Here is a 21,779-nt window from a genome sequence, read left to right as displayed (position 1 = left end):
ATGTGACCCATAATCTGTACAATTTCATTGAAAAACCATCTGAAATCATTTAGAGGGGAAAAATAACAAAGCTACAATAATGTGGTTGCATAAGTGTGAACACCCTCTTATAATTGGGGATGTGGTTGTGTTCAGAATTAGCCAATCACATTTAAACTCATGTTAAATAGTAGTCGTACACAGCTGCCATTATTTAAAGTGATTCTGAGTAACCCCATATAAAGTTCAGCTGTTCGATTATGATTTTCCTGTCATTTTCTTTGTTGCATGTGACAGCAAAAGCCACGGTCCGCAAAGAGCTTACAACACATCAAAGGGATCTGATTGTTGAAAGGCAGAAGTCAGGAGAAGGGTACCAAAGAATATCCAAGGCATTAGATATAACACAGTGAAGACGGTCAGCAAGAAGTGGATTACATTAGGCACAATAGTGGCATCACCAAGAACAGGACGCCCCTCAATACTTGATGAAAAGACAAGATCAAAATTGGTCCGGGAGGCTACCAAGAGGCTTACAGCAACATTAAAGGAGCTTCAGGACTTTCTGGCAGGTACTGGTTGTGTAGTGCATGTGACAACAATCTCCCGTATTCTTCATATGTCTGGGCTATCGGGTAGGGTTGCAAACAGAAGCCTTTTCTAACAAAGAAAAATATCCAATCCCGGCTATGTTTTGCAAAGACCTATATCAAGTCTGCCAATTGCATGTGGGAAAATGTGTTATGGTCTGATGAGACAAAGGTTGAACATTTTGGCCATAATTCCAAAAGGTATGTTTGCCGCAAAGCCAACACTGCACATCGCCAAAAGAACATCATACCCACAGTGAAGCATGGTGGAGACAGCATTGTGGCTTTGGGGCTGTTTTTCTGCAGCGGGAACTGGGGCTTTAGTCAAGGAGGAGGGAATTATGAATAGTTCCAAATATCAGGCAATATTGGCACAAAACCTGCAGGCCTCTGCTAAAAAGCTGAAGATAAGGAGGAATTTCACCTTTCAGCATGACAACGACCCAAAGCATACCTCCAAATAAACAAAAGAATAGCTTCACGAGAAGAAGATCATAGTTTTGGAATGGCCCAGCAGGAGCCCAGACCTGAATCCCATTGAAAATCTGTGGGGTGACCTGAAGGGGGCTGTACACAGGAGATGCCCTCGCAATCTGACAGATTTAGAGCACTTTTGCAAGGAAGAGCGGGCAACAATTGCCAAGTCAAGATGTGCCATGCTGATAGACTTCTATACAAAAAGATTGAATGCTGTCATAAAGTCAAAGGATAATGCAACAAAGTATTAGTTTAAGGGTGTGCATATTTATGCAACCACATTATTTTGTTCTTTCTTTTATTTTTCCACCCTCAAAGATTTCAGTTTGTTTTTCAATACAATTGTACAGATTATAGGTGACATTAAAGGTGCAAAAAGTTCTGAAATAATTTCTCTTAGGGTATGTTCACACGGGCTATTTACGGACGTAAATCGGGCGTTTTTGCCCCGAATTACGCCCGAAAATAGCGCCTCAATAGCGCTGACAAACATCTGCCCATTGAAAGCAATGGGCAGACGTTTGTCTGTTCACACGAGGCGTATATTTACGCGCCGCTGTCAAATGACGGCGCGTAAATAGACGCCCGCGTCAAAGAAGTGACCTGTCACTTCTTTGGCCGTAATTGGAGCCGCTATTCATTGACTCCAATGAATAGCAGCGCTAATTACGGCCGTAATTGACGCGGCGTTCAAGCGCCTGCACATGCCGCCACGGCTGAAATTACGGGGATGTTTTCAGGCTGAAACATCCCCGTAATTTCAGCCGTTACGGACCCCCGCCGTGTGAACATACCCTCAGACTGATTTTGTAACTTGACAAAAACTTGCCAGTGTAGACTTTTTATATCCACTGTAGATAAACAGGAGCGCAATTAGGAAGGGGCCATTCATAAAAAGAACACCATCTAGGCCATTCATAAAAAGAAAATTGAAATTATAACATTCTTTGGGACATCTGGAAATATGAGAAATACACAACAAGGTAATTTTTAAATTTGAAAGAAAACTGGAATATAAACTGGAAATCATCATGAATAAAAGAAGACTATGGAAAAGCTTCTGTCGATGTTGCTCAAGTCAGTTTTGTGCTGTTCACCATGTTCACCTTTGCACCATATTAAATTGGTTATATGTTTTATTAGTAGTAGATATGGTCATGGCCTGACTGCCAATCTGGTAATTCTGGCAAATGCCAGATGGGCTGGTGTCCGCAGTGGGCTGCTCTCCTCCTTTTTCCCGGAAGCTGGCTTTTGGGTTACCGACTTGTGAGCAGCGCTAGCCAATCAGTTACAAAGGCACAGTGTTTTTGCATCAGGTAAACACTGCATTTCCCAGCAAACGTTAATATTTTAGCTAAAATCAGGAGTTTGCTTTATTTGCTGTTTAGACACCTTAAGGCGGTATTATTTGGGCAAATTTTGGATGGTATGTATACTGTCAGAGGTATGACTAATGCCTCTACAGACATCACTGACACCAGTTTAGGAATATGCACACTTTGATTTCAGTCTCATTTATACATGAGACTGATCTCTCTTTGGACAGGGACATTGGTGGCTCAGTAACAAAAGCTAGAACCTCTCCTTACATACCTATTTTAATTCTAGTGCACAACAGGCCAGAAAGCAGTCAATCAATATGTGTGCCTGGCTGACGTATATCGAAGTCGTTCAGTGGTCCTGCTCAGTATGAGAATTGCATGGCAGTATCATATGACCACCGTATGATAGTGTTAGTGGTGTACTTTTATAGTATGCTTATTCTGGCATTTTTCATATAGTGTAATTTATGAATGTGTTTTAACAGAGGTAGATATCTAAGTGTAGCAGTTTTCTATGGGTATGTGTAAGGTGGTATTATGTGTGAACTGTTAAATTAACTTCATCGTATCTGTATTTATGTTGAGAGTTTGGTATAGGGCAGAGCAGGTCAAGGCACCGCTGAGCAGGGAAAAACAGTGGAGGGGACAGAGGGCTAAATCAGCGTGGCATCCTCTTCATTGTTTACCATGCACAGTAATGAACTTTTAGTAGCGGTTGTGCCTGTTATTGCATCTCAGAGCAGCTCAGTACAATTAGGCTATGTTCACACTGAGTTTTTTAACACGGAAACCGCGCCTCAAAACTCGTCAAAAACGGGCTGAAAATGCCTCCCACTGATTTCAATGGGAGGCGGAGGCGTCTTTTTCCAGTGAGCGGTAAAACCATCTCGAGGGAGAAAGAAGGGACATGCCCTATCTTCGGGCGTTTACGCCTCTGACCTCCCATTGGCATCACAGGGAGGCAGAGAGAGCGTATTTTGCCTGCGTTTTATGCCCGCGGCTGTCAATGGCCGCGGGTGAAAAACGCCGTGAAAAACGCATCGAAAATCGGCGTACAGGGAGAGGCAAATCTGCCTCAAACTTCCAAACGGAAGTTTGAGGCAGAAATTCAGCCTGCAAAAAACTCTGTGTGAACATAGCCTTAACCAGTTAAGGACTAGGCTGTTTTACAGCTAAATGACCAGAGCAAATGTCACAATTTTGCTATGCGCTTCTTTAGATGACTATAACTCTGCAGGTGAATAAAGTTCATCATTTTGCACTCTTTTTAAAGGACAGATAGGGCTTTGTTTTAGTGGCATTTGTCAGTATACATCATTTTTATTTTTTTCTCCAAAATGGCCAAAATTGGAAAAAAATGCAAGAATTTAGCAATTGCGTCAGTTTATGATAGCATTTTTCACACACGGTATGGACCACGGACAAAATTAATCTCCTTTCACATTCTTCCACTTCTCCCGTGCATGGGGATACCAAATATGTGTGCTTTATTCACTGTGCGGGCATGTGCCAGGGCTTGGCATAAAAGGAGGCTTTTTGGCCTTTTCGGTCCAGGAATTCTGCATTTGATTTTATAGCAGCATACTGTTTTCTGGGGGTGTAATGCTGCTGAAACATTAGAAACACCCCATAAATGACTTCATTCACACAAGTAAACCCCACAAGGTTTCCTTCAAGGGGTTTATCATATTTTTATCAAGTCCAGTTTTCTTCTGAAAGTTTCTTGAATAAGATGGAACAAAATAAAATTTGCATTTTTTTAGCAAATGCGTCAGTTTAGGCTAGCATTTTTCACACACAGTATAGACCACGGACAAAATTCATCTCCTTTCACATTCTTCCACTTCTCCCGTGCATGGGGATACCAAATATGTGTGCTTTATTCACTGTGCGGGCATGTGCCAGGGCTTGGCATAAAAGGAGGCTTTTTGGCCTTTTCGGTCCAGGAATTTTGCATTTGATTTTATAGTAGCATACTGTTTTCTGGGGGGCGTACAGTGCCACACCTGCCATGAAGCCAGGTGAGCCGACAGCCTCAGGCGGCACCACCTGCCCAAACTTGGGGGGCGGCATTTTCAGCCCGGGACGGACTAGACCGGGGGGAGGGGCCATGCAGACGCACATAGCAGACATGCAGAACGTCTGAAACACTCCTCCTCCTCTCTGACGCTGAACACAGCACATGCAGCCAGAGAGGAGCAAGTCTGCTGGAGGAGCGGTCGAGCGACGAGAAGCACGAGGTAAGTTCCTGCCTTGCTGGGACCGGGACCCGTGACGTGAGTATACTGCAAGTGGGGGTCTGGGCATTTTACCGACAGCAAAGGGCTCTATGGGGCTGGAATAATCCACCCCATAGAGCCCTCACATCACTATAATGGAAGGATTAGTGTGGGTGGGGGAGCGTCTGACTGTCTGACTTACTGCAGAGGATTCTAGTTGAGGATAAACCCTCAACTACTACAGTTTCACAGGCATTGCTTATGATGGCTTCTATAGTGTAGCGGTCAGCTTGTCTGTCTTACATAAGGAAGGTTGATGGTTCAAATCCTAGCTGGGTTTTTTTTTTTTTATATTAATATCTTACTTGTATTGGGCTTTGTTCACACTAGCATTAATATAAGTTTATCTCTCTTCCGTCAGAGGAAGAGAGGATCGATACGTTAAACGGAAAGCAACGGCTCCATTAGTATTACCATTGCTTTCAATGGTAATTCTTTTGTATCAGTTGCTTTCCGTTTGTCTCCGTTCGCTAGGTTTCCGTTTTTTTGACTGTAGACTGCACTTTTGTTTCCTTTAAAAAAAACGAAAACTTAGCGAACGGAGACAAACGGAAAGCAACTGATACAAAAGAATTACGATTCCGTTTAACGTATCGATCCTCTCTTCCTCTGACGGAAGAGCGGTAAACGTATATTAATGCTAGTGTGAAAGAAGCCTTAGGGCCTGTTCACATCAGCGATGGCTTTCCGTTCTGGGGTACTGTCGGAGGTAACCCCGCAACGGAAAGTCAAACTGAAACCACAGCTTCCGTTTCCGTCACCATTAGCGCAGTCGACTGCGCTATTGATTCCGTCACAAAAACAGAAACCTGCCGGAATGGTGAAGAACCAAGCAATTTTTCCGTCACCATTGATTTCAATGGTGACTGAAACGGAAGCTGTGGTTTCAGTTTGACTTTCCGTTGCGGGGTTCACCCGACGGAAACCTCCCACGGAACCCCGGAACGGAAAGCCAACGCTGATGTGAAGAGGCCCTAATCCTTCCCCATAAACCTGCCCCCGCTAATTTAAATAAATATATTATATAATGTATATAGCGCTGTATCCTGTATCCGTCAGGTCAGCGGGACTGACTGATTCAGTGTCAGCGAGTCCTGCAGGATCGAGCTGTTACCGATCACATCTAAGTTCATAACTTAGATGGATGTGATCGGTAATGGGTGACCTAATGGATTCAGGTCTCAGCGCTATATACAGCTGCTCTCTATACAGCATACAAAGCAGCTGTATCTCAAAAAGTGCAAATCATTTCCAATAAAAAGCAATTAAAACTTGCACCAATCGCATTAATAGATATCTTTATATATCATAGTGACATGTCCGAAGTTTTCATTGGTGGGGGACCGAGCACTGAGGCCCCCACCGATCGGAGAAGTGTTCGGGTGAGCGCTGTGCCGCTTCATCTATGATCGACTTTCAGCCGAGTGAGCGGTGTACGGACTCCTAGACCTTCTATTTAGCCCGTACACTGGTCCTAGGAATACCAAACAGAATTGAAGCGGCACACCACTCACTCGAGCACTTCTGCTGCTTCGTTTTAGCGACTAGTGGGGGGTCTCAGTGTTTCGGACCCCACTGATCAAAACTTCTGACATGTCAAAAGTTCTTTAAAAAGTTGTTACACTTTAAAGAGAACCTTTCACCTGCCCACAGATTTGCATTTGAGTGCAGCATGTAATGGTCAGGGCTGCACAAACTCTGGGGCACTTTATATGTTTTTTCCTACCCTCTTTCCTTACTTAGATATCGGTGCTGTAATATTTGGCGCCCGATATTTAAATAACCCCATGAACTGCCAATGGGGCGGTAATTGGCAAGGGGACGTGTAACATCGCTGTGACACTGCCCAATCCACTACGAACAATGTCAACAGCATGAGCTGGAGAGAGGAGATCATGTGCGCACGCGCGCTCTCACTCTTCAGCTCTCGGCAGGCAAGTACAAGACTGTGATCTTAGGTGAGAGATCAGTCTTGTCGTCCTTGTCTGCCGAGAGCTAAAGAGTGAGAGCGTGCGTGCGCGCACAGCTCCGATGCCATGGAACAGAAGAAGAAGAATTCACACTCTTCTTCTCCTCTTGTGTTCCTTAGTGGTGGCGGTCTCTCTCTCCAGCTCTTGCTGTAACACTGACCGTAGCTGATTGGACAGCGTCACAGCGATATTACACGCCCCCTTGCCAATTACCTCCCCATTGACAGTTCATGGGGTTATTTAAATATCGGGCGCCAAATATTACAGCGCTGATATCTAAATAACGAAGGAGGCTAAGAAAAAAATCTAAAGTGCCCCAGAGTTTGTGCAGCCCTCCCCATTACATGCTGCACTCAGCTGTACATGTATGGGGAGGTGAAAGGTTCTCTTTAAAAGAAAGGTGTTCTAATTTATTTATTTTTTATTTGATATGTTTTATTTTATGGGACTAATTTTTCTAATTATTTTAATGTTTCCGAAGGTAACTATTTATTCATATGTTTGTACGTCTGTGAGTGGGGGCAGCCAACTTTATTTTTATTTTTCATACTGCTAATTTTTGTTTTGCAGGTTCCGCTGGACCATTTGGACTATGTCGTAGATTCGTTGGACTACTTCGCTGATTTAAGCTTTAGTTCTTTTTTTTTAATAAAATGGTTAAAGTGGATTGTGTGGAAGTGCTGTCATTTCAATAAAATAAATTTCTTTGTCTCTGTTTTTTAATACTTCATTACCGCCTTAGTAATGGCAGCTGTCTGATTGAGAGCGTCCATTACTAAGAAGGGGCTTAGTGTTAGCCAGTAATAAGGCTAGCACTAACCCCTATTATTACCCCGGTACCCACCGCCACCAGGAGTACCGGGAAGAGCTGGGTACGATCCAGCACCCGACCGTCTGAAGAGAAGGTACTGGGGTGGCCGCAGGCTGGTAATATCAGGCTGGGAATGGCTAAAAACCATGGCCCTTCCCACCCTTGTAATGCTAGGCTGCTGCTGCTGCTTTATTGTATCTGGCTGGTTATGAAAAATGGAGGGGATCTCACGTAATTTTTTTTCTATTATTTCTTTTTTTAAAAGCAACAACCAGCCAGATACAATAAAGCAGCTGCAGCCTAGCATCCCCAGGGTGGGAAGGGCCACGTTTTTTATCCCTTCCCAGCCTGCTAAAACCAGCCTGTGACCGCCCTGCTGCCTTACCGTCGCTTCAGATGGTCGGGTACTGGATCGTACTCCCCTCGCGGCAGTGAGAACCGGGGTAATAATAGGGGTTAGTGATAGCCTTTTTACTGGCTAACACTAAGCCCCTTCTTAGTAATGGACGCTCTCAATCAGACAGCAGCCATTACTAAGGCCATAATAAAGTATTAAAAAAACCAGACTTAAGAAAAACTTTTATTTAAATCTAAACTCCCCCATGCAACCCTCTTTCACCATTTTTTTTTTTTTTAAAAAGTAGATCATCGGAGTAGTCCAATGAATCTACGACGTAGTCCAAACGCTCCAGCAGAACCTACCAAAAAAAAGCAGTATAAAAATTTCAAAAACTTAAATTTGCCACAATAGTCACTCCATGTAACTATACTGTAATCACTTATATGGTCTGCAGATATCTTGTGTATAACTGGCATCTACCTCTATAAGGTCACTATATGGTGGTAATATTGGTCTATATTTAGCGTGATTTATTCACTAACAGTATGGTGGGTTTTTTTCTGACACTATCTAATATGTGATCATGGTTTGGTAGTTTTATTCAGTAACCGTATGGAGGTATTATTATTTAGTAACAGTATGGAGGTATTATTCAGTAACAGTATAAATGTATTATTCAGTAACAGTATGGGGGTATTATTCAGTAACTGTATGGCGGTATTATTCAGTAACAGTATGGAGGTATTATTAAGTAACAGTAGGGGGGTATTATTCAGTAACAGTATGGGGGTATTATTCAGTAACAGTATGGGGGTATTATTCAGTAACAGTATGGAGGTATTATTCAGTAACAGTATGGGGTATTATTCAGTAACAGTATGGGGGTATTATTCAGTAACAGTATGGGGTATTATTCAGTAACAGTATGGGGATATTATTTGTTATGTTGGTCTTACAATCTATGTAAATTACTGTGGTGGGGGCTGTGGGGAAGTGTGAGTGTGGCAGCAGATGATCAGGCTAAGAGACAGTCTGCAGAGTGGCATGTGATGTACTTTGACATGTAGGTGATACTTACGTGAAGAGTGTGGGCCCATAACTTGTGTACAGCCCAGGGCCTAAGATCATATTAATCCACCACTTGCATCAAGTCAGCACAGGCAGACCACAACAATATAGCAGGTAGAGCAAAGAAACCAGCCCAGGACGTGCTGCTTCAAAACAGCGCTAAGCGCGATCCGTCCTGGACTGGACTGAATGTAATTGCAGAGAGTGACGCCGCAAATGAGACTGGCTGCCGAGGAAAGATATGGGGCAGTGCAGACTGTACTATTTGCACTGCACTGATTGGCAGTAAGAATAATTATTTAAATATTTTCCATACTTCAAAGAGCACTTTAAGGCTATGTTCACACTGAGTGTTTTGCAGGAGGAAAATTCTGCCTCAAAATTCTGTTTGGGATTTTGAGGCAGATTTTGTCCTTCCTGCATGTCGTTTGCCGCGATTTTCACCGCGTTTTTCGCTCGCGGCCATTGAGTGCTACCGGCAAAAAACTCAGCTAAATACCCTTTCTCTGCCTCCCATTGATGTCAATAGGAGGTCAGAGGCGTAAACGCGCGAAGATAGGGCATGTCCCTTCTTTCTCGGGAGGCATTTTCGGACGGTTTTTGACGAGTTTTGCGGAGCGGTTTCCGCGCCCAAAAACTTGTCAAAATACTCAGTGTAAACAGGGCCTAACAAATAAACATCAAATGTTTTCCTATTTAAAAAATGTATATATTGCGCGTTTGATGTGTAAAGCTAGGAATGAGAAAACTCTGATAGATTTGGGGGGGGCGCCTTTTTATAGTTCGCCTCAGGCAGCAGACAGGCTAGGTTCACCCCTGATTGCAGCACATATATTTCCTACGTCTTCATTTCTATTACATGATTATAGCAGCCTTATCCCTCGTGGTAACAAAGGCTCAGGCATGTTGACATCCAATGGGCAATCAATTTTTCCCACAATGACAAACATCTGAGTACAATTGTCCCAAAAGTTTTTCTGTCGGATTTGTATGGAATTGACAGGAAAGAAAAATCTGTATCGCTCTGTATGAAATCGGGGGCATACAGAGGTACAGTAGAGGGTTCATTTACCTTTACAGAAGCCCTATTATGGAAGCACTTAGGCAGGACGTGTTGACTTTTATCTAATGTGTAAGGCCAGCTTAACCAGTTGCCAACACAGGATAAGAATACTCGTCCTGAGCGGCGGGTGCTTGGCGCATTAGGACAAGCATTCTCGTCCTGTGTGACAGCCGTGTCCGCGCGCGATCAGGAGCGGGGCAACGGCTGTAATACACAGCCGCAGCCCAGCTCTAATGGCGGAGAGAAAAAAAACCTCTTCTCTCCGCCGTTAACCCATTGAATGCCGCGATCAAAGCTGATCGCAGCATTCAAAGTGAATAGGAGAAGGGGGACTGCCCTTTGATCACATTACAGGAAATCCCTGTGATGCAATCAAGGCCCATAACTTGTATGGCCAGACAGCCTAGGGTCCATTGAAGGACCCCGGGGCTGTCTCACCATATTCCTTGTTGTTAGGGTATACTGAGGTATGCCCCAACAATTGCCTGTGTAGAATCAGTACACAGCCTAATGTACCCGCATATAGAAATATGCCAGTAAATTACAGTTAAAAAAATAAAACTCAAAATGAAAAATCACCCTTTGGGATTAGAAAAAAAAAGTTAAATTCATTTTGTTCATTTTTTACGCTAAATAAAAAAAAATTAAAAAAAAATATTCATTTTTTACAGTGAATAAACTTTTTCAAATATAAGTTCCAAAACATGAAATAATTTAGACATGTTTGGTATCACCATGACCATAACAACCTATACAAAAAATGTATAACATTATTTATGATGATCAGTGTATGGTGAAAAAAAAATAATAAGGCTGGGTTCACACGTGGCGGAATTTCACTTAAATTCCGCTGCGGACACTCCGCAGCGTTAATCCGCAGCGGAGCCGTTTGTCCATTGACTTACACTTTAATTTAGCAGTGTTCGTTTAGACAAGGCGTAAAATTCCGCTGCGGAGCATAGGCTGCGGAGCGGAATTTGGTGTCCGCAGCATGCTCTGTCTGTTGCGGAGCAGTGGCGGACTCATGGCGGAATTTCTCCATTGACTTCAATGGAGATTCTAATTTCCGCAATGAAGTCCGCAGCTGTCATGCACATGTTATGTGTGCTGCGGATCCGTCTTGCTTTTTTAACTTGACATTTCTTCATTCTGGCTGGACCTATGTATTTCTAGGTCTACAGCCAGACTGAGGAAGTCAATGGGGCTCCCGTAATGACGGGAGCGTTGCTAGGAGACGTCAGTAAATAGTCACTGTCCAGGGTGCTGAAAGAGTTAAGCGATCGGCAGTAACTGTTTCTGCACCCGGGACAGTGACTACCGATCCCAATATACATCTATCTGTAAAAAAAAATGAAGTTCATACTTACCGAGAACTCCCTGCTTCTGTCTCCAGTCCGGCTTCCCAGGATGACGTTTCAGTCTAAGTGACGGCTGCAGCCAATCACAGGCTAATAACAGGCTGCAGCGGTCACATGGACTGCCGCGTCATCCAGGGAGATCGGCCTGGATGCCGAAGGAGGGACGCGTCACCAAGACAACGGGCGGTAAGTATGAAATTCTTTGACTTTCACAAGGGAAAGTGCTGTCCCTTCTCTCTATCCTGCACTGATAGGGAGAAGGGAAGTACATTTACCGCAGTCCGCAGCAGCTAGTCCGCATCAATTTACTGCACATTTTGTGCAGATCCGCAGCAGAATCTGCAACGCAGATTCTGTGCGGCATTGATGCGGACAGTTGCGGAGGAAATCCGCCACGTGTGGTCATGCCCCTAATAATAATACTGCAGGGGAACTGCTTTTTTTTCTGCATTTTTGCCAAAATAAAAATGTTGATAAATTAAACGATAATTTATTTGTACCAAAAAATGGTACCTACACAAAGTACAACGCATCCCGCAACAAACAAAGTCTCATAAAACTACGTTGTACAAAAATAAATAAAGGGAAATATAAAAAAAATTGTTCTGTCCTCAAGGCCAAAATTGGCCATGTCCTTAAGGGGTTAAAGGACTTTTTCGGTAGAAGGAACTATGTTTGTTTACATGTGGCAATCCATGGACATAATATGTGTATACAGGGGCGTAGCTAAAGGGTAAAGGGCCCTGATGCAAAAGTTCTTCTAGGCCCCCCCCCAATCTTCTCCTCATGGCCAATGACCCGCAGCTTTCAGCTGCGTTGCTGGGTGTCCTAAGTGACCCAGCGATACAGCACTAGCAGCCAGGGGCATCAATAAAGTCTTAAAACATCAGGGGCAATAGCTCCAATACATATATCCCCCCCCAAAAAAAAAAATGTGTGCGCGTGTATATGTATATATATATATATATATATATATATATATATATATATATATATATATATATATAATATGTATGTCTATACCAGACTATCTAGAGCACTCTGACCCTATAGCTATGGATTGAATTAGATACAGTGGCCCAGCAGATAGTATCACCCATGATAGGATTAGATATAGGGCCCAGCTCGCTGACATTGTAGCTCCAGCGCTGGACCCAGGAAAGGTAAGAATAATAATTGCTTTGCTTTTTTTTTGTGTTACTAATTTTTGTTGTGTTTTTTTCTAGGTTTGAATGATGGACTACTTCGGATTCGGGGACTACTTCGATGATACGGTTTTTGTATTCTCAATAAAATGGTTAATGAGAGTTGTGTGTTTTTTTTTATTTCAATAAAATATTTTTTCGATGTCCTTATATTTTTTTAAACTTTATTACTACCGCCATAGTAATGGCAGGGCTGGCCCTAGGATAGATGGCGCCCTGTGCGAAATGATCTTTCGGCGCCCCACCCCATCACTAAAAAAAGTGCCCCATAAAAAAGTTATAATGCCCATTTAGTGCCCCCATACAGTATAATAATAATGTTTAATAATATATTACAACCCCTTCAAGGCCACAGTACTTTTTGTCCTCTAATTGTGCCCACAGTATTATGCCACCCGTAGTACCCATACACAGTATAATGTCCGCCTAGTGGCCCCCACACTATAGTGCCCCCCTGTAGATTTTGCCATATAGCCTCCCTGTAGACAGTGCCATAATCCCCCACCTCCATTTTGTAGATCGTGCCATACAGCCCCCCCCACCTCCCCCTTGTAGACAGTGCCATACAGCCCCCCCACCTCCCCCTTGTAGACAGTGTCATACAGTCTCCCACCTCCCACTTGTAGACAGTGCCCCCAAACAAAAACAAAAATTGTACTCACCTAGGCCCCGTTCCCATGACAAACTGAGCTGCTCCACGGCGTGATCCTGTAGCCTAGTACAGAGTTTCCCAACCTTTTTGGACTCGAGGCAGCACTGGAAAAATAAAATTTCCTCAGGGCACCCCTACCAAAATTGTTTAGAGAAAGACAGAAAATGGCTAAGAACAAGCACTACACTCGTAGGGTATGTTCACACACATTTTTTTTAAGGCAAAAAAAAATCTGCCTCAATATTCCTTCAGGAACAGACAGCGTTGTGTGACCTTTTTTTGTGTTTTCTCTGAAGCGGTTGAAGCGAATGCAAAAGACGCAGCAACAAAAGCTCCAAACGGGCGACGTGGGTATTTTCTGCCTCCTATTAATTTCAATTGGTGGTCAGAGGCGGAAACCACTTGAAGACCATCAGCCCCCCACTCACAGTAAAATGACCATCAGCCCCCCACTCACAGTAAAATTACCATCAGCCCGCCACTCACAGAATCCCCCTGTAGGTAGCGCCACACAGCCCCTTGTAGGTAGCGCCACACAGCCCCTTGTGGGTAGCGCCACACAGCCCCCTTGTGGGTATCACCACACAGCCCCTTGTAGGTAGCGCCAGACAGCCCCCTTGTAGGTCGAGCCAGACAGCCCCCTTGTAGGTAGCGCCAGAGAGCCCCTTTGTAGGTAGCGCCACACAGCCCCCTAGTAGATAGCGCCACACAGCCCCCTTGTAGATAGCGCCACACAGCCCACTGTAGAGTGCGCCACACAGCCCCCTGCTATGGAGTGCCGCACAGCCCCCTGGTAGGGAGTGCTGCACAGACCCCTGGAAGGGAGTGCCACACAGCCCACAGCCCCGTGGTAGGGAGTGCCACACAGCCCCCTGGTTGATAGTGCCACATAGCCCACAGCCCCCTGGTTGGTAGTGCCACACAGCCCACAGCCCCCTGGTTGGTAGTGCCACACAGCCCACAGCCCCCTGGTTGGTAGTCCCACACAGCCCACAGCCCCCTGGTTGGTAGTGCCATACAGCCCCCTGGTAGGTAGTACCACATTGCCCACAGCCCCCTTGTAGGTAGTGCAAGGACTACAAAATGACCCTGATAGCTGGCGGGCAATAGACATTCAAAAAAGAACAACTATGCAGGAGCACACAAAATACCCAGCTTTATCCCGGCTATCAAATAAATGTGTGGAAATAAACTAAGATATAACTTTGATTTAGTCTAGCTAAAAGGATTAATCCTTTTAGCTAGATTAAATCAAAGTTATATCTTAGTTTATTTCCACACATTTATTTGATAGCTGGGATAAAGCTGGGTATTTTGTGTGCTCCTGCACAGTTGTCCTTTTTTGTAGGTAGTGCCACACAGCCCACAGCCCCCTTGTAGATAGCAAACCCCCCCCCCCCCTCGCCTTTCAGTATAGATAGCGCCACTGTAGCTCCCTGAGGGAGCGGAATCCATGTGTGGCAGGGGATTCTGCTCCAGGAGGGCACCTTGATGTCTCTGTCAATATAGCCGGTGAAGAGGCTAACACTAACCCCCATTATTACCTCGGTACCCACCTCCACCACGGGTTCCCCCCATTTTTCATAACCAGCCAGATACAACATAGCAGCCGCAGCCTAGCATTACCAGGGTGGGAAGGGCCACTGTTTTTGGGCTTTCACGGCCTAATAATACCAGCCTGTGGCCGCCCCAGTGCCCGACCATCACTACAGATGTTCGGGTACTGGATTGTACCCAGCTCTTCCCGGCACCCCTGGTGATGGTGGGTACCGGGGTAATAATAGGAGTTAGTGTTAGCCTCTGCACTAACACTAATCCCCGCCTTAGTAATGGATGCTGTCAATCAGCCAGCGGCCATTACTAAGGTAGTAATAACGTTTAAAAAAATACAAAAACACAGAAAAAATATTTTACAGTATGAGCAAGTGACCGGAATGAAGGGGAAGCAGCGCTCGTACGAGCGCTGCACCCCCTTCAAAACAGCTGATTGGCGGGGGGTCCCGGCAGTCGGACCCCGAACCATCAGCTATTGATGGCCTATCAATAACTGGCCATCAATTTTTAGGGACCGGACAACCCGGGTCCCAACTGTCTACTTACCCTCCTCTTCAGCTCCTTACCCTCCTCTTCAGCCGCAGTTGTGGTCTCCTGACTCCATCCAGAGGCGTGACGTCATGTGCTCCGCACAGCGTCTTGACGTCGTAACGCGAAGAGTCGTCAGAACCTCCACTGCGCTCCGGAACAGGAGGGTAAGTACTGCCAGTTACTATAGTAACAGGGGTCTGTGTCGTTTATTACATAAGTCCCAGCTACTATAATAACTTTGTATAGTTGTGGTGCGCGGGGGCCATGGGTCCCCCTGGCTTTGGGGCCCGGTTGCAATTGTGAACGCTGCCACCCCTATGGCTGCACCACTGTGTGAATATATCTATAGTGAGCAATGTACATATCCCTTCTACAGAGCCATGTGCATGGCTATCTAACAAGAGTAGATTAAATAGCAGAACAGAAATAAAGTTAAAAGAATGAGTACCCAATCTTAGAAATAATGCGACTTTGTCTATAGGTTTGGCAGATGGACTGCTACAATATCCCATGGCATGTTTTTATGCCGATATGAATGTGAGCCCCATCCCCCACCTATTTCCCCGTGTGCTGCAGAAGCTGCTTTGCTCTGGCTCTTTTGTTGGATACAAAGGGTTATGTGAGAGGGCAGCAACTGGTAGATGTGGGGAAGCTGCAACCATCTGTTCTATCCTTAGCCGTGAGGGAGGGAACAAGATGTATAGGGATTTGTGATTAAAATCACCCTTACTACTCCACTCCTCTGTTATTACTACATTACTAAGGCATTTAAATATGAATGCAACTTTTATCCGGACTCTAGTCATAAGGGAATAATTGTAACTTTATAATTGACCATATGGAAAGCTCGGCTTAGGCCAGGTTCACACACACATTTTTTATGCAGTTTTTGTGTCAGTTTTTGGCTCAGTATTTTTAGCCAAACACAGGAGTGGACACAAAAGAAAAAAGATGCATCAGTCTTTTCTTTATTTATACCCTTTTTTATTTTTATCCACCTCTGGCATTGCAAAAAAAAAACGGAGCCAAAAACTGCATCAAAACTGCTAGTGTTATCCTGGGCTTCCATCTGTTCACATGTTGTGGTGCTGTGGGGTGGCGTCTGTTGCTGTGGTGCTGCATTTGTAGGGGGACATATCCCAGAGCCAAGGAGGCTTGGTACGGTCTGATAGCATGGGTGCTTTTGGGCCCCTGGGTTGCTCCGTCTGCAGGAGCGGTGCTGCGGGGGCAGTGGCCGCCATGCGGTGCCGCAACCGTTAGAGTAGGGACCCACTTTGAAAGAGGTCGCCGTGAAGTGGCAAGTGGGCTTATACAGTTTGATCAAAATGTTAACAAAGAACCTCATGTTCATGTTTATAAATTATGCCTCAGATCAGGGGCGTAACTAGGAAAGACTGGGCCTCATAGCAAACTTTTGACTGGGGCCCCCCTCCCCTGGGTGTCACATAGTGCCTTTTTTACAGCCCCCCCTGTAGATAATGCCATACAGCCCCCTGTAGATAACGCCATACAGCCCCCTCTGTAGATAACGCCATACAGCCCCCTCTGTAGATAGCGCCATACATCCCCCTGTAGATACGCCATACAGCCCCCCTGTAGATAACGCCATACAGCCCCCTCTGTAGAGAACGCCATACAGCCCCCTTTGTAGATATCTACAGAGCGGGCTGTATGGCGTTAACTACAGGGGGGCTGTATGGCGTTATCTACAGAGGGGGCTGTATGGCGTTATCTACAGAGGGGGCTATATGGCGTTTTCTATCGAGTCAATGAACTTCTTTTTCGCACCCATTTTTTTACGTGAAAAAACGGTCGCATAAACAACGCCCTGTCAGAACAGAACGCTGTATTTCCCATTGAAATCAATGGGCAGATATATGTAGGCGTTCTGATTCCGATTTTTCCGCCGTTTTTCGGGACGTTTACGGCCTGAAAAACGGCTGAAGACACTACGTGTGCACATACACTTATATGTGCACACGCAAAATAAAAAACATCTGAAAATACGGCGCTGTTTTGAAGGGAAAACAGCTCCTGATTTCAGAAATTTTTTAACCCCTTCAGGACCAAGCTAATTTTGGCCTTCAGGACCAGACCCATTTTTTTTCAAATCTGACATGTGTCACTTTATGTGTTAATAACTTCGGTATGCTTTTACCTACCCAAGCGGGGTCACTTTTGGGGGCTTCCACTGTTTTGGCACCACAAGACCTCTTCAAACCTGACATGGTGCCTAAAATATATTCTAAAGAGGCTCTGTCACCACATTATAAGTGCCCCTTCTCCTACATAAGGAGATTGGCTCTATAATGTAGGTGACAGCAGTGCTTTTTATTTTAAAAAAACTATCTATTTTCACCACTTTATTAGCGATTTTAGATTTATGCTAATGAGTTGCTTAATGCCCAAGTGGGCATGTTTTTACTTTAGACCAAGTGGGCGTTGTACAGAGGAGTGTATGACGCTAACCAATCAGCGTCATGCACTCCTCTCCATTCATTTAGTCAGCGCATAGGGATCCTTTTAGATCAGTATGTGCTGTCTTATACTAACACATTAACGATACTGAAGTGTTTAGACAGTGAATAGACATTCCACGAGATGTCTATTCACAATCCCTGCACTTCGTTACTCTGTCTGTGGTACTTACAGCAGAGCAAGCGTAATCTGACGAGATTACGCTGTAGATGACAGGTTACAACGAGATTACGCTTTGCTCTGCTGTAACTACCACAGAAACAGTAACGAAGTGCAGGGATTATGAATAGACATCCCGTGGAATGTCTATTCACTGTATAAACACTTCAGTATTGTTAATGTGTTAGTATAAGACAGCACATACTGATCTAAAAGGATCCCTATGTGCTGAGGAAATGAATGGAGAGAAGTGCATGATGCTGATTGGTCAGCATCATACACTCCCCTGTACAACGCCCACTTGGTCTAAAGTAAAAACACGCCCACTTGGGCATTAAGCAACTCATTAGCATAAAGCTAAAATCGCTAATAAATTCGTGAAAACAGATTGTTTTTTTGAATAAAAAGCACTGCTGTCACCTACATTATAGAGCCAATCTCCTTATGTAGGAGATAGGGCACTTAGAATGTGGTGACAGAGCCTCTTTAGAATATATTTTAGGCACCATGTCAGGTTTGAAGAGGTCTTGTGGTGCCAAAACAGTGGAAGCCCCCAAAAGTGACCCCATTTGGCAAACTACATCCCTCAGGGAATTTATCTAGGGGTATAGTTAGCATTTCGACCTCACAGGTTTTTTGCTAAATTTATTCGAATTAGTTTGTGAAAATGAAAATCTACTTTTTTTCAAGAAAAACTTAGGGTATGTTCACACGGCCTATTTTCGGCCGTTTTTTGGGCCATAAACGCCCGAAAAATGGGCGCAAAATCGGAAGCAGAACGCCTCCAAACATCTGCCCATTTATTTCAATGGGAAAACTGCGTTCTTTTACGATGGAGCGTTTTTCGCTGCGTTTTTTTATGCGTAAAAAAACGGTCGCGAAAAAGAAGTACAGGAGAATTCTTGGGACGTTTTTAGAGCCGTTTTCCATAGACTCTAGTGAAAAGAGCTCCAAAAACGGCCATAAAAAACACGGCGAAAAACTTTGCGAAAATCGCGAGTGGCACAAAAAACTTCTGAAAATCAGGAGCTGTTTTCTCTTGAAAACAGCTCCGTATTTTAAGACATTTTTGACTGCGTGTTAACATACCCTTAGAATAAAGGTGAAAAAGCAACCCAACATTTGTAAAGCAATTTCTCCCAATTACAGAAATACTCCATATGTGGTAATAAACTACAGTTTGGACCCACGGCAGGGCTCAAAGGGGAAGGAGCGCCATTTGGATTTTGGAGCGCTGATTTTACTGGATTGGATTTCGGTGCCGTGTCACGTTTGCAACACACTGGAGGGACCTAAATAGTGGAAACCAAAAGTGTCCCCATTTTGAAAACGATACCCCTCAAGGAATTTTTCTAGCGGTATAGTTAGCATTTTGACCCCACAGGTTTTTTGTTGAATTTATTAGAATTAGTCTGTAAAGATGAAAATCTACTTTTTTTCTGAAAAAATATAGAATTTTCTCATTTTTATAAGGAATAAAGGAGAAACAGCACGCCAACATTTGTAAAGCAATTTCTTCTGATTACGGCAATACCCCATATGTGGTAATAAACTGCTGTTTGGACCCACGGCAGGGCTCAGAAGGGACGGAGCACCATTTGGATTTTGCAGCTCAGATTTTGCTGAATTGGTTTCTGGGGGCCATGTCGCATTTGCAGAGCTCCTGAAGTACCAGTATAGTAGAAATTCCCCAGGTGTGATCCCAATTTGGAGACTATACCCCTGAAAGGGAGGTGTAGTGAGAATTTTGATCCCTCAGGTGTATTATAGATTTTATTCGAATTGGGCCGTGAAAATGAAAAAAAATTTTTTTTCCAATAACATGTAGATTAAACTCATAATTGTTCATTTCCACAAGGAATACAGGACAAAAGACACCCCAAAATGTGTTACACAATTTCTCCTGAGTAGGGAAATACCCCATATGTGGTTGTAAACTGCTATTTGGACACACGGCAAGGGTCTAAATGGAAAAAGTGCCTTTTCATTTTTGGAGTGGAGATTGTACAAAATAGTTTTTTGGCGCCATGTTGCATTGCGCTGAGGTACCAGTACAGTGAAAACCCCCGAGAAGTGACCTTATTTAGGAAACTACACCCCTCAAGGAATTCATCTAGAAGTGTAGTGAGCATTTTGACCCCAAAGGTTTTGCAGAAATTAGTACACAATAGATGTTGCAGATTGAAAATTGCCATTTTCCACAGATATGCTATTTCATTGGCCAATGTGTTGTGCCCATCTTGTACCAAAGGAGACACACACCCCATAAATTGTTAAGCGGTTCTCCAGAGTACAGTACCGCCATTTGGCTTTTGGAGCGCAGATTTTGCTTGGTAGTAGTTTTGTTTAGTGTTTTTACTGGTGTTTCAGTTTACAATGTGGGGGCATATGTAAGCTGGGCGGAGTACATCAGGTTATATGTAAGCTGTGCGGAGTGCATCAGATCATAATAGGATGATGTAATAATGGGGTAAATGAATAATAAAATTAATTACGTGCCGTTTTTGGAAAACGTGGCATAAAAAAGCGCCCCATCGGAACAGAACGCCGTATTTCCCATTGAAATCAATGGGCAGATGTTTGGAGGCGTTCTGCTTCCGTTTTTTCAGGCATATTTCAAGGCCAAACATACCCTAATAGTGACATTATAGATGGGATTCTAAGAATATCAGAAACCACTGCAGCGTTTCATGAATACATATTACATGTTGTGAAGGTCATTTCACGGCTCGTATCCTTTATCATTTATTGCATGTGTATATTATTTTTTTTAAATAGACATCCTCAAAGGTTTACAGATATTTAATAAGCTTTTTGCTCTTCTGACACTGGATTGCCTAAAGGCATTTTGCACGTTCCTGATCATTGCCCCGACTCGTGCAGGGGGGCACGACGTCAGAAGTCATCTCTGTCTAAGTGTCATACTGTCAAAGTGTCCTGGCAGTTATACATGGCACAGATCTAACATCCATCTCTTTTCTCTTCATACAGGTATATAATCCATTTCATTCCTGCATGTACTTCATCTCTGCTGTAGCTGCATTTCAAAAAGCCGAAACTTTTATTGTATGGTATATAATCCATTTCATTCCTGCATGTACGTCATCTCTGCTGTAGCTGCATTTCAAAAAGCCGAAACTTTTATTTTATGGTATATAATCCATTTCATTCCGGCATGTACTTCATCTCTGCTGTAGCTGCATTTCAAAAAGCCGAAACTTTTATTTTAAGAAGAGGCCGTACTGCAGACCAAAAAGAAAATAAGGGGAGGCCTCCATGACTGAAATAGATGGGAGGGACTCAGAGTTGGCTGGCCTATGAGAGTAAGTTAAGGATAGGAGGAGGGCTTGGGGGATTAGGGGTGGGGATTGAAGGGGATGTACCTGTTTCCTGTTGTGCTCTTCCCTCTCTTCGCCAGGACACAGAAGCAGAAGCATGTCTTACACCCCTGCTGCATCTGACGAGGAGGCGATGGAGCTGCTGCGGGCCGTGGCAGCCTCTCAGGGTCCTGGATGGCTCGGAGCACGTGTGGCGACGCTGCTGCAGGGACAAGCGGGCGCTCCGCTCCAGGAGCGGGCAGAGTCGTCGGGAGCGGGGTGGTCTCGGGGCTGCTGGAGCAGGCCGAGGTACAGGACCGGCGTGCCAGGGGGACGGGCAGGAGAAGAGGAGAGCCCGTCTCCCCCGTGACTCAGGCCAGGGCTGGCACTCCCGGCGTGACGCGCAGCACGAGGCGCTCGCGCCAGCCGGCACGGCTGAGTCCGGAAGACATCCCGCGGGCGTGGCGGCGCAAGAGGAGCCCCTCAGTGGACCCTTCAGGCCAGACCCCAGGGCGGCCTGCCGCTGCTCTTTCGTCTGGTCCTGGGAGGAATCCCAAAATGCGGCAGCGCCCGGCGGCAGCGGCGAGGAGGACGCGGCCTTCACTTCCGGCCACACCCCCTCCTTC

This window comes from Rhinoderma darwinii, chromosome 2 (genome assembly GCF_050947455.1).
Source record: "Rhinoderma darwinii isolate aRhiDar2 chromosome 2, aRhiDar2.hap1, whole genome shotgun sequence".
Lineage (NCBI taxonomy): Eukaryota > Metazoa > Chordata > Amphibia > Anura > Rhinodermatidae > Rhinoderma > Rhinoderma darwinii.
The sequence above is the reverse complement of the archived record's forward strand: the minus strand, read 5'-3'. Positions refer to the sequence as shown.